Source organism: Brachypodium distachyon, chromosome 4 (genome assembly GCF_000005505.3).
Source record: "Brachypodium distachyon strain Bd21 chromosome 4, Brachypodium_distachyon_v3.0, whole genome shotgun sequence".
In the NCBI taxonomy this organism is placed as follows: domain Eukaryota; kingdom Viridiplantae; phylum Streptophyta; class Magnoliopsida; order Poales; family Poaceae; genus Brachypodium; species Brachypodium distachyon.
Window position 1 is genome coordinate 48,462,199 of NC_016134.3, and position 12,176 is coordinate 48,474,374.

Genomic DNA, 12,176 nt, shown 5'->3' on the forward strand with positions numbered 1-12,176 from the left:
ATCTCTTGATTGAGTCTTTCTTTAAACGCAATTGTAAGCTTGTAGTCTGTCGGGTGCGCGACCAGCGCTCCCGACAGGAGTAGCCCCCGGGTCTAGGCGCGACTGTTTGCAGTCGAGGGTAGACCCAAGGGCCTTTTGCTTTCGTTGAGTCTGTAATGTCAGAATTTTGAGTGCAATAAAACAATTGAACTGCGTACCTTTGAAGTGTTTGGGTGTGAGATCCCGATTGAGATGATATTGAGATGAAATTCCCTGAGGAATATAATGACTGACGAGTAGATGTAGGTATCTTGAACTCGTATTATAGGTTGCTGTAGAGTAGCAAATAAGCCCAGTACAAAATAATCAGCCGAATTCGGGCGGCATTTTGTTGTGTCTTGATTTTCCCGTAAGTAGTGGGATCCGGATTTATCCATGAGTCGATTGGACGCAGCCCCCGAGTGAGAGGTGCGGCCAAGACTATTTGAGGAGTTGATTGGACGCAGCCCTCGAGTGAGAGGGGCGGCCAAGACAATTTGATGAGTCGATTGGACGGAGCCCCCGAGTGAGAGGCGCGGCCAAGACTATTTGATGAGTCGATTGGACGCAGCCCCCGAGTGAGAGGCGCGGCCAAGACTATTTGATGAGTCGATTGGACGCAGCCCCCGAGTGAGAGGCGCGGCCAAGACTATTTGATGAGTCGATTGGACGCAGCCCCCGAGTGAGAGGTGCGGCCAAGACTATTTGATGAGTCGATTGGACGCAGCCCCCGAGTGAGAGGTGCGGCCAAGACTATTTGATGAGTCGATTGGACGCAGCCCCCGAGTGAGAGGTGCGGCCAAGACTATTTGAGGAGTCGATTGGACGCAGCCCTCGAGTGAGAGGGGCGGCCAAGACAATTTGATGAGTCGATTGGACGCAGCCCCCGAGTGAGAGGCGCGGCCAAGACTATTTGATGAGTCGATTGGACGCAGCCCCCGAGTGAGAGGCGCGGCCAAGACTATTAGATGAGTCGATTGGGCGCAGTCTTCGTATGAGAGGCGCGGCCAAGACTATTAGATGAGTCGATTGGGCGCAGTCTTCGTATGGGACGTGCGGCCAAGACTATTAGATGAGTCGATTGGGCGCAGTCTTCGTATGCGAAGTGCGGCCAAGACTATTAGATGAGTCGATTGGGCGCAGTCTTCGTATGAGAAGGGCGGCCAAGACTATTTGATGCTCAGCAGAAGAATGATATCTTTATTGTGTACCAGAGTACATAGTCGAGGAAGAAAACAAAGCACAGCAAGGCTACAAATTAAAGCATCCTAAGAAAGGGGTTTACGTCAAGGAATGAAATAATACAAAGGATAAGCGTGGATACGCGCCGCTCGTCTTGATCCGGGTCGTAGATCCTCGTGCTCCTTTTATCAGGTCGAGTGCCTGAGAGCCAGGTTGGCGACCTGATTTGCCAGGCGCAGGACTGCATGGTCCTCATGAAGGTGCTCGTGGAGCAAGGTGGAGTCGTCATGAGTATGTTCGACTCCGCCTGGCTGGGCGACGGTTGAGGTGGCGGGCGAACGAGGACGGATGCTCGTCGACTCGAGTTGCTGCGCCTCCTCCCGTGCTCCTTCGGCTGTGCTAGCCGCTTGAATCATGCAGATATGACCCACTGGAGCGGGGTAGTTATCCACAGTAGCGGGCGCAGGCACTGATGGCGGCGCGCGTTGCCCTGGATGAATTGCTCCGGCAAAGTTTGCCGGAAGTGGCGGAGGTGGCGGTGCACCAATGGCCAAAGCTCCTGATATGGGAGGTGGCTGAGGTGCAGCCATGCCCGTGTTTGCGTACGGGTGAGTGCCTGGTACCTGCTGGAATCCAGCGTTTGTAGCTGCCTGCTGGGTTCTTGTGATTTCGCTCTGCAGCTCCTTAAAACGCCTGCAGTCCATAAGTGAATGACCTGGCTTGATGTTGCCTTGTTCATCCTTATAGACGTGAAAGGGGCAGGGAGCCGCCAGCTGTTGGGCGAGAGTCAGCTGCCCTCCTTCACGTGGCTTCCGTTGCCACTGCTGTTTGCGCTTATCGGCTCCGGAGAATCCACTAGATTGACTTCTTCCTTCATAGGAGCCGAAACCGGCCGCGACGAAGTCCGGTGTGTTGGCTTCTTCGAAGACGCTGCCCTTGCGTTTCCTCCTGCGCTCGTGGCTGCGATCGTCGTCGCCATCGAGGGATCGGCGTCGCTCATTGCGTACCGAGTCTTCACCATCGGCCCACCGGTTCGCTATCTCCATCAAGTAGTTGATGGTGGCAGATCGGACTCGACCCAGTTCTTCTTTAAGCTTGACTCGTCGGAGTCCCCGTTTGAATGCGTCGATTGCACTCTCATCGGAGATCTCCTCGGCTGCGTGCTTGGTGTTGGTCCCACACTGGATGTAGGAGCGGATGGACTCCCCCTCCTCGCTGAGAGCAGGCTCGGAGTTCTTCCAGGGAGACTGGACACTTGTATGTTGACCTGAAATTTCGAGTAAAAGCTTGCACCGACTCATCCGAGGAGGCAATCTCTCCACTGGGAAGGCTGTTTAGCCAGGTGCGCGCCGGCCCCCTGAGTTGGAGCTGTATGCACTGCATGGCAGTGGTGCGGGAGCCACCCCGGCAGCGGATTCCGGTGAGGTAGTCCTCCAACCAGGTTGAATCGTCGCGTGGCTCCTGGCTGATGCAGGAGGCTCCCGCCTTGTTCAGGCTCGCCAGGATCTGCTTGTGGACGTCAGACCGCGTGTCTCCTTCCGGCGGATGAATCGTCCGAAGATAGGTTCTAGCTGCAAGAATGGCGGCTTGTGGGGTTTCAGGGATCATGTCACCACGATCGTCGGCTTGTGGGGTTTCGAGTCGTTCGGTCGCCCGCTGGTGCCCTATTGAGTCGGGTTCTGTGGTGAGTGCGCCTGCGAGGGGACGAGTCACGAGTCGATTCGCTGAGCGAGTCCTCTCGAGTCGTTTGTCGCGCTCATGCCTCGTGCTGCTTCCTCGCCAGATCGAGGTCTTGTCTTTCTTTGGCCAGATCCCCACGGGCCTTGAGGAGACAACTGTTGAAGAGTTGCAACTCTGCGGCGGTAGGGTTGGTTATGGCCACTCCGAAGTTGATGGCTTCCTAGACACGAGCTGTCTCTTCTGGAGTGCAATTGATTTGCGACGCCTGTGGATCGAAAGCGGCAGTCGTCATGAAGACTTGAGCAATGTTGCCCTGAGGCTCCGAGTCGTTGCCGTTGTGGCAACTTCCTTGATTAGAGCAGTCGCCAGCGTCGCTAGGGACGGGGCTTTCTGCTGGAAAGGTTTGATCTGATCCAGTAGAGACCAGATCGGGATCCGACTTCCTGACGCCACTGGGACGTGAGATATCTGATGTTGAGAGTGATCTGACCATAGCGAAGGGTCGTAGCTCTTCCAGTAGGGGCATGATGAGATCTGGGAATTGCAGGATTCCTGTCCCATCGGCCCGTATGTGGTAATCTCCAAACGTGAGATCAACGCCAGAGTGAAGCGAGTCGAAGGCCGCGCGTCTGGCCGGCGGATGAGCGGTGAAGTGGAAGGAGCCGAGAGTCATCGACTCCGCCTGAGTCGACGACTCGCCCGAAGAAGATGGGGCCGCTAGAATCATTGATCCAACACACGTCTTCCCCACGGTCAGCGCCAATGACGAAGGGTTAACTTCGGCAATGCCCATGTTGATGAGCTTTAGACCAGGGAAGAGTTACGTAGCGTGTGTATCGGCGACTCCGTCGGCTAACAAGGACATAGGGGACACGATTTTACCCATGTTCAGGGCCCTCGGAAGGTAATACCCCTACGTCCTGCTTGTCTGATCTTGATATTGATGGAGAGATTACAAAGGAGCCGTAGAGGCTATGGTGCGCAGATTGGATCTGGCAGAAGGAGTCTCGGCGACTCTGTAGATCTAGGTTTCTACGTGGAGATGGATGTTTGCGGGAGGCTTGTGTTGGGAATATGCCCTAGAGGCAATCATGTATGATGTAATTCCCAATGTATTCATAAATATTATTAAGTTGTCCTTGTTTGAACATCTGATATGTATCATTGAATATGTGATTTGATTGTGGAACTATGTATTCATGTTGTTCATACTAAATTGTCCTTAGTCATTGAGGTTGTGCTGGACACATAACCTAGACTAATGTGAAAGTTGGCTGATGACTCGGTTCCACTTGTCATGGGCATGGTGATGTCATTCCAGCTTACACGGACTCGGCTAAAGAGTTTAGCGAGTCGGACTGACCCATATTGAGATGTAACGAGTAGGTCGTCATTTGCATGTCTCAATCAATGTAATCCTTAGACCTGAGGTTATCGCACAATCCGAGTTGTGGATCACCAACTTAGGTTCTGTCAAACGTTGTTCCGTAACAGGGCAGTTATAAAGGCAGAGTTCGGGTTGACTGAGAATCAAGCTGTGTGATGTGGATAACCAAGATGGGATTTTGCCCCTCCGACTGGAGAGATATTCTCTGGGCCCTCTCGAGTGATATGATTCGGGAAGCATGGCCATGCGCGACTTGGTTAACTGTTAACCGGGTCGATCGACTAAGAGTTAGTCGGATGAATCGTATATCACAGATCGAGAAAAGAGTTGAACTATTAAAGGGATGACGATTAATCGCCTATAGTTCGACAAGGTATATCGTGAGGCAAAAGGGACTAAGACGTATGTCACATTGGAAGGTACGTCGTCATGACTCGATGGTACTTGGGAGTCGGCACGTTCTGCTAGGAGCCGCTACCGATTGATCGATTGTGAGTCGGACTCCAATCGTGTCCAAGTCGCCATGAGCCTGCGGGGTCACACACTTAAGAGCGGGAGCAAGTATTTGGTCGGGTTGGACCCGAACTGGAATTGGGCTGACAATGCGAGTTGGACTCGCAGGGTGGATGGGCCACAAGGCTTGGAGCCCACTTCCACTCGTTATATAAGCAGGGGCGTGGGATGCCTAAGGGGCACGGTTTTTTTCCACTCTCATGCGTTGAGAACCCTAGCCCGATTCAGTTCAACCGTCGCACCGGACCTAGCAGTCCGCCGCTGGAGCTCCTCCTCGTACGTGTGGATACCGGCAGAGGTGCTGTACGTTCAGCACTTCGACGATCGCGGGATTGGATCGGCTGGATCGGATCGAGGGACTGCACTGCATCAAGGCGCCGCATCGATAATCCGCAACTGCGCGTCTAGTGGTAATCCTCGTGGCCTTCTACCTCGGCTAGATCTTGGGAGTTCGCGTAGGAAAAGTTTTTGTTTATCTCTACGCGCCCCTTCAGCTTGTCCCTTCTGTCGTCGTGGATGCTGGCTAGGGTTGTCTTGTATGGGGGTTCTCGTACTTGGCTCCCCCCTCCTGGTCCTTTATATGTGCAGGAGTCCAGGTCTCAGGGAGAGTCCAAGCCCATTACGATGATGAGATATGCTATGTTTAAAACTTCCTTATCTCGAGTCGTCGAGATTGGCATGTTGACTCCAGAAGTTGTAGTCGTTCACCTCATGGACCCTGTGGTGGCCATGATGGGTATCCTTGAGTTGAGAACGTGATTAGTCATAACCACGCCAGCGACACTTTGGACAACAAGGGCATTGGTTAGCAAATAATCCCGTGCTGCAGCATTTTTGTTGCATGAGTGCAGTAGATTTGTATCGACCGACGGTTGTGCTTGCGGCATCTGCACTAACGGGACGCCTAGCTGGTTTGTCTTCGAGTTTTGCGAGGTCTGCAGGCCGCCCTGTATTTTTGTGTTTAGGCATGGGGTTGTGTGCCGGTGCCGAGTTTTGTCTTGAGTGGTTGGTTGTGTTGGCCTGGTGTTATACTTGTAATTACGTTTCCAGATATGTGAGAAGAATTAAACTTGTGTGTCCAAGAAAAAATTGCATGAATCTCAAAGCACATTTGAGCAATTTACGTTAAAAACATATTATTAGTAAACTCAACACTGATTTCACTAAGGGCATCTCGAATAGGAGGTACTAAGAAAGTACTAGTCCTAGGTGGAGGAGAGAGAGCTGAAAAATACAAGTACAAGTTATTTGCAAAAGTAACAGCTTGTGCACGGGTACCAGGAATAAATTGAGCATGACATGTGGGTCCACTGGGAGAAAGAAAGGAATAAAAAGAGAAAGAGAATAGAGAAGGCAGGAAATGAAAATTAGTACCGGCTTCCCATTGAAGATGCCCTAAGCTCCGCTACACGAACATGCTCCATCAAATTAGAAATGTCTGTGTCGAATTCACTAATGTACTATTGAGCACTAGTTAGAAGCCCGTGGGCTGCTACGAAAAAACAAAATACGAGTAAAAACACAACATGTTAATATGAGCACATGAAAACAGAACAAAACAAATGTACACATGAAAAGTTCATTTGCGGGTTGTAAAACCAAAAGGAATTCAAAAATAAATCCTAGCGGAGAAGAACCTTGAGCTCCACGAAGCATATTCTAGAACTTACAATTATGCAGCAAATTAAGGAGCACGGAAGTGTTCTTTCAGAAGATGTACATTTGTTTGACCAACTTCAATCTTCAGAAGCCGACCAACGGAAGTGTTGCAATGTACTCCTCAGGTCCTAAATTGTTGTCGAAATATTACATGTATCTAGACATTTTTTAAAAATAGATACATTCATATTTGGGCAAACTTGAGACAACAATTTAAGATCGGAGGAATACTTGATTTTCAGAAGATGCTGTTTGGCTTGGCGCAGATAAACATGATGAATTGATGATCAAGTACACAATTACTCAAAGTTAAAGCAGGTCAAGCATTTCCCGCAAAAAAAAGCAGGTCAAGCATCTAAACTCTGAAGCATATCAACACAAGATGTACCTTTGTTTGCTACAACTCTGAACTTAATTTCCATCTTCAGAAGCAGATCGATTAGCTGTTTGGATTGGCGTCGATGATGATCAAAGACAAAATTACTCAAACTCAAAAGCAGGCCAAAAAACTTCAGTCTGAAGCCTAACAAGTAACCACATGAGAGGAATAGTAGTAGAGGAGGCGGAGAGACAATACTTGAGACGTGCATTGCACAACAGCTCTTCTTGACGGAGCTCGTGCTATGTGGTCAGTGGCAGCCAGGACGCGTCGTTCCCGTGGTCGAGCACTCGAGCTCGGCCTCATCGTTCACGCGCATATTCTAGGCGCAGGCGTCTGCGTGTCGGAGCAGGTCGTGCAACAAGGATGCCCAACAGCAGACGAGGCGCTCCTCGATGCCTCGCTCAAGGTGGCTGCATCGCGGGAGCACGGCCCTGACGGCGTCCATGGCCGCGTCGCCGCCGTTGGTGCTCACGAATTGGGCATCTTCTTTCCCTCAAAAATATTGGGCATCTTCTGATCGACGGGCGACTGAACGCTCGTAGATGGCGACATCGGAGGCGCAGTCGCCCAACCACCACCATGGTGGTCGATCTCCCCTTTGATTATGCTAGTCCCGGCCATTTTTTCCCCAAATTGAATCAGGGAAATTATTGTTTACCACCCTGTGAATCGATTTTGCCTTCGGATTTCAAGAAAAGAGCAGAAGATTGGGGTTGGAGACGACGTGAAGCTTCCTGAGGATGGGGTCGGCAGAGGAGGAAGAAGAGGGAGGGGGCAAGAGGGTAGAGGGAGGGAATCCGCCGCCGAGTCATGCCTCCGCCGCGCTCGCCACAGCCCGTCGGTTCCCAGCCACTGCGAACTCCGCATCCTGCTGCAGCGCCCGCGCTGCCGGTGCCGCTGGTGGGCGGCCGACGGGCCACGGACGGACAGGGACGGGAGGAGGAGGGTGGCTTGGTTTCTAGCGGGGCGCGTTGGCGAGAGAAAGAGGAACGGTGGCGGGGCTCGGTGGCGTGCTGAGCGAGACGCGACGCGAGGTTCGCGGTGAAAGAAAAGGAAAAACGCTTCAGGAGAAAGAATAAAATCCGCGAGGGGTCGCGGTGGACGACGACCGTACCATCGTCACCGACTCCAATTTAATATATTGTTATAAACTATCACTGAACATGAACACAGTGGATTCATTTTCAAAGACAACAAAACTAATCCAACTCATCTGGATCAGCTTGCCCTGGCTCTAATGCAGATTCTGGCAGATGGCATTGTCCATGAGGCTAGGAACGGTCTGTCTTCTTACTGTGAGTCTTTCATCAAATTCTAAAAAAAAAACACCTGCAGAGTCACACATCAAATATTTTGAAACCAATAGCCACAATGTTTGTGCTTGCAGGAGAGACGGCATGTCACAACCATTGTATATACCCACGTGCTAGCTACCACCGATGGTACCTACACATCAGAGAGAAGGCAGCGATGAATTCTTGTGTGCTTGAAAACCAAGCGCCGCTAACTCTGCTATAGCATATGCTTTTGATTAGTGCTTATGTAGCATGACAATGTTTCAAGCAAAGGATTCCAGAGGTCCTACGATTCTTCTTCAACAATGTTGTGTTAGATCCTACCATATTATTTTGGATGTCCTCACATGAAACGCCACTGACAACACCAATCCATACAATGGTTCATCAGGAAGGCAGCTACATCAGCTTATTACACCGAGACTCTCCTTCAAGCGTCACAGGTAGGTAGCGTGACACCTCTCGAGCTCTGTTAAGTGCGTCACTGCACTTCTCAGAAACTTCTCTTCTACTCAAGACAGCAACAAACATAACAACTCTCGACAAATCATTATCACTGCGTTTGAATACTTGGTGGCTACCGTCCATGTTTACTCCTAAGAAATTGTGGCTGTACCTGGGTAATCAGCAATGCTATTTATGCTACTCTCCTATTACTTAACCCTGTTTCGTATGTGCTGTGAGAAACAGATGAGAGATAACATCTTTTTTTGCTTGCAAACAATAGTCAACCAATTGATGGTGGAAAGATCGACAAAGTAGGCAACGTGACCATACGCTAGTCATCAGTTCTGCATCTCATCTCCCTCATTCTGCATCTTATCTTCCTTTGCAATCCTCTGCATCTCATCTCCCCCATTCCGCATCTCATCTCCCTCATTCTGCATCTTATCTGATGTAGCCCATCTCTGCGATCTTGTACTCGAACACCATGAGTAGATCGGATGAAAGCTTGATAGTCACTTGATCAGACAGGGTAGACGCCTTCGAGAAGGAGTTCATGTACCTCAGGCCAAAGATGAGGGAAACCTTTCTTTCTTTCATCTCTATAAGGGTAGCTTCTTTTGGCTGCATTGATACAAACATGACCCATTAACTAGTCGCATAAACAGGATCCATTCTACAGTATTTTTTAAAATACTACTTAGTTGAATGGCACAGGATACTAAAAGATGTTAGAACCAATTGAAATTGAAATTTATACCCAGATTTTACAGTTAAGAAGGAAATAAGCAATAACTAAAAAAACAAACGCCTAATTCAATCCTATTTACCAATACCAATGTAATCAACCAAATGAAGAGCCATGTTGCGCTTTATGAAATATGTAGACAAATTAACAAATCCAGTTATACAGACTAAACTAATACTCCCAACACAGAAGAGCAACATATATTAGCAAACAAAGTACTCCACCTTGTCAACAGTTTGGGTCTGCCTGCAGACAATTGTTGAGTAGCCAGCTTTTCCCCGAGTGAAGAAGCGGACACGCTCCTTATCCACCGAGATACTGACAACAACTAGGGCAGGAGATGGAAATGGTTCGAGGTAAATGCGCAACAGTAACAGTTAACAGTGCCTTAATTATAAATCACCAGCAGGTAAAATCTACAGTATGTACCAGTGTCACTGGGCCCTCTGTCCCCGACGCTGCTGAGCTGGTTGCAGATACGCATAAACTTGGCAGAGGGCATGCGGACTATGGCCTCGGATTCTAGGGATTCCGGGATTTCGATGGGCACGCCGTTGACGTCCAAGAAATCGAATTTTTTTTTCTTAATCTCACCATACTCTGTTCATTTCCACAAATTAACCCAAAATAAGCACAGGGTCGGTCAGGGCATAGAGCATGCAGCTAGCGCAAAAGAACTTACCGGGCGACTCGAACTCGAAGGTAACCAATAAGTCGAACCAGCCCTCCTCGGCCTCCATGGTGATGATGTCGTCGTTGTTGGCGCAGCAGAAAGCCTTGGCCAATTCGGCGAGGTCCAGGCCCATGGTGAGGTCGCCGTCGCAGCGGTAGTGATTGAAGGCCTCGGCGCGGAGTTGGAGTGCCACGCCGCTGGTGTCCATGGCCCGTATCGGAGAAGTCGAAGAGGGCCTCACTGAACAGGTCGCTGAGCGCCTCCACGGCATTCTTGAGGAGGGTCGCCTGCACCAGCCGCAGCTCCAACATGGCGGCGGCGTAGGGGAAGAGAAGATGGGGAAACCCTAGCTAGCTAGCTAGGATCTAGGCGGGTGCGAGGAGGGGATGGATGATCGACGATGCTTGCGTGACGTACGACGCAAGTTTCTACTATTCGGCCTTGGCGTGGTTTGGATCTCCAGTTCTCCCACACGGGCAGGGCATCTTCTTTGCCTCTATCAAGATGGTTGTCCGCCCTATTCTGGGAGGACCGGTGGGTAGATGGACATGCCCTCTTTGAGCTGGCTCCGGACCTCCACCAACTCGTCCCGAGACGCATCCGAAAGACCCGCATGGTCTGTGAGGCTCTTGTGGATAGGCGTTGGATCCATTACATCCAGGGGGTTCTTGGGCCACTGGCTCTTTGGCAATATGATCGGATTTGAAGAAGGATCCGCACTATCCACCTCTCGGACACCGTTGATGTCCTTTCTTGGAGATGGACGTATGATGGCCAGTACTCCTCCAAGTCGTGCTATCGAACCCTCTTCAGTGGAGGGATAGTCTCCGACAGCTGGAAGCTGAACTGGAAGTCTTGGGCCCCACCACGGGTGAAACTCTTTGTTTGGTTGCCCTGTCAGGACCGTTGCTGGACGGCTGCGAGGCAGGCACAACACGGGCTGACCTATGCGCCGTGATGTTCGCTCTGCGACCAGACTTTGGAGACGATGAACCACCTCCTTGTGGAATGCCCGTTCTCTCGCGTCCTCTGGTATGAGGTGCTCTCGTGGATCCACTCCGCCTGCACGCCGCCGACCGCCGACGATTCTTTTGCAGCTTGGTGGCAGGAGTCTATCCACTCCTCTCCTTCCTCCGCTCGGAAGGGCACTGCGTCTCTGGTCATGCTTACGGCATGGTCGATTTGAAAGCATCGCAACGCTGCCATCTTTGACAATGCAGCCCCCAACCTCGCCTCTCTCCTTGACCTTATCAAGACAGACGCTAGGTGCTTGGTGAGGGCGGGAGCTGTGGGCCTTGGAGCAGTTCTGCCGACAGACCCTAGTTAGGTGTGTCGTGTTGTAATTCGGGTGTGGCCCTCTGTGGCCTTGTACATAACTTTCTTTCTATCAATGCATCGAGACGCAAAGCTTTTGCGTTTTGTCGAAAAAAATGTTTCTACTATTCACCCATCACATCGGATACTACTAATTAGGAGTATTAAACGTAGATTAATGACAAAACTCATTTCATAACCTCCGGGTAAATTCGTCTTTTGAGCCTAATTAGGCCATGATTAGGTAATGTGGTGCTAGTAAACATCTTCTAATGATGGCTTAATTAGGATTCGTCTCCAATCCATCTGTGTAATTAGTTTTATAATTAGATCATGTTTAGTCCTCCTAATTAGCATTGGATGTGACATTTTTGGCAAGTTTCTCATCGAAAATTTATGTTCTAGTAAAATAAAACCTTTATATGGGCTGGACTATAAATTCTACGTGGCGACGACTTAGTCAACATTTCCCAAGACTAGTCAAGATGTCAACATGGCCGATCAAGCCAACAAGGCACCGGTCAAAGGAATTCAACAAGTCAAGCCTCCAATGCCATGGTCAAATGGAGAAAAAGACTTGAGAAGGGGCCAAGGAAGCTAAAAAGGGGGCTAGGTGCAAAAGAGCAAAAGGTGTAGGGATGAGGCCTTTCGTCCATGGTGGACCATAGACCATCCTCACCTTTTTCCACATGGTGCACACAAAAGTTATGGACCAAGGAGCTCTTTTTACCATCTTACCCTCACCTTTCTCTCTCCCTCAAGGGGAGTCATGGTCTTTTGTCATGAACCCCTAGGCTATAAAAAACCCCATGGGGCATGTATCATTCACTCTCAACTTGAATACATTCAAGGGAAGAGGGCTAGAGTGCTCCCTAAGGTTC

General features: G+C 50.2%; 1 long non-coding RNA gene and 1 pseudogene across 1 annotated transcript; both read right to left on the reverse strand.

The window, feature by feature from the left end:
* Window positions 1-6,005: 6,005 nt before the first annotated feature.
* On the reverse strand, window positions 6,006-7,873 carry LOC112272338. Its single transcript, XR_002965996.1, has 2 exons — window positions 7,017-7,873; window positions 6,006-6,882 (listed from the first exon to the last, which is right to left on the reverse strand). It is a non-coding gene; the product is annotated as an uncharacterized LOC112272338 (long non-coding RNA).
* A 538-nt stretch (window positions 7,874-8,411) lies between these two features.
* Window positions 8,412-10,451, reverse strand: LOC100831988 (annotated as a pseudogene).
* Window positions 10,452-12,176: the final 1,725 nt, after the last annotated feature.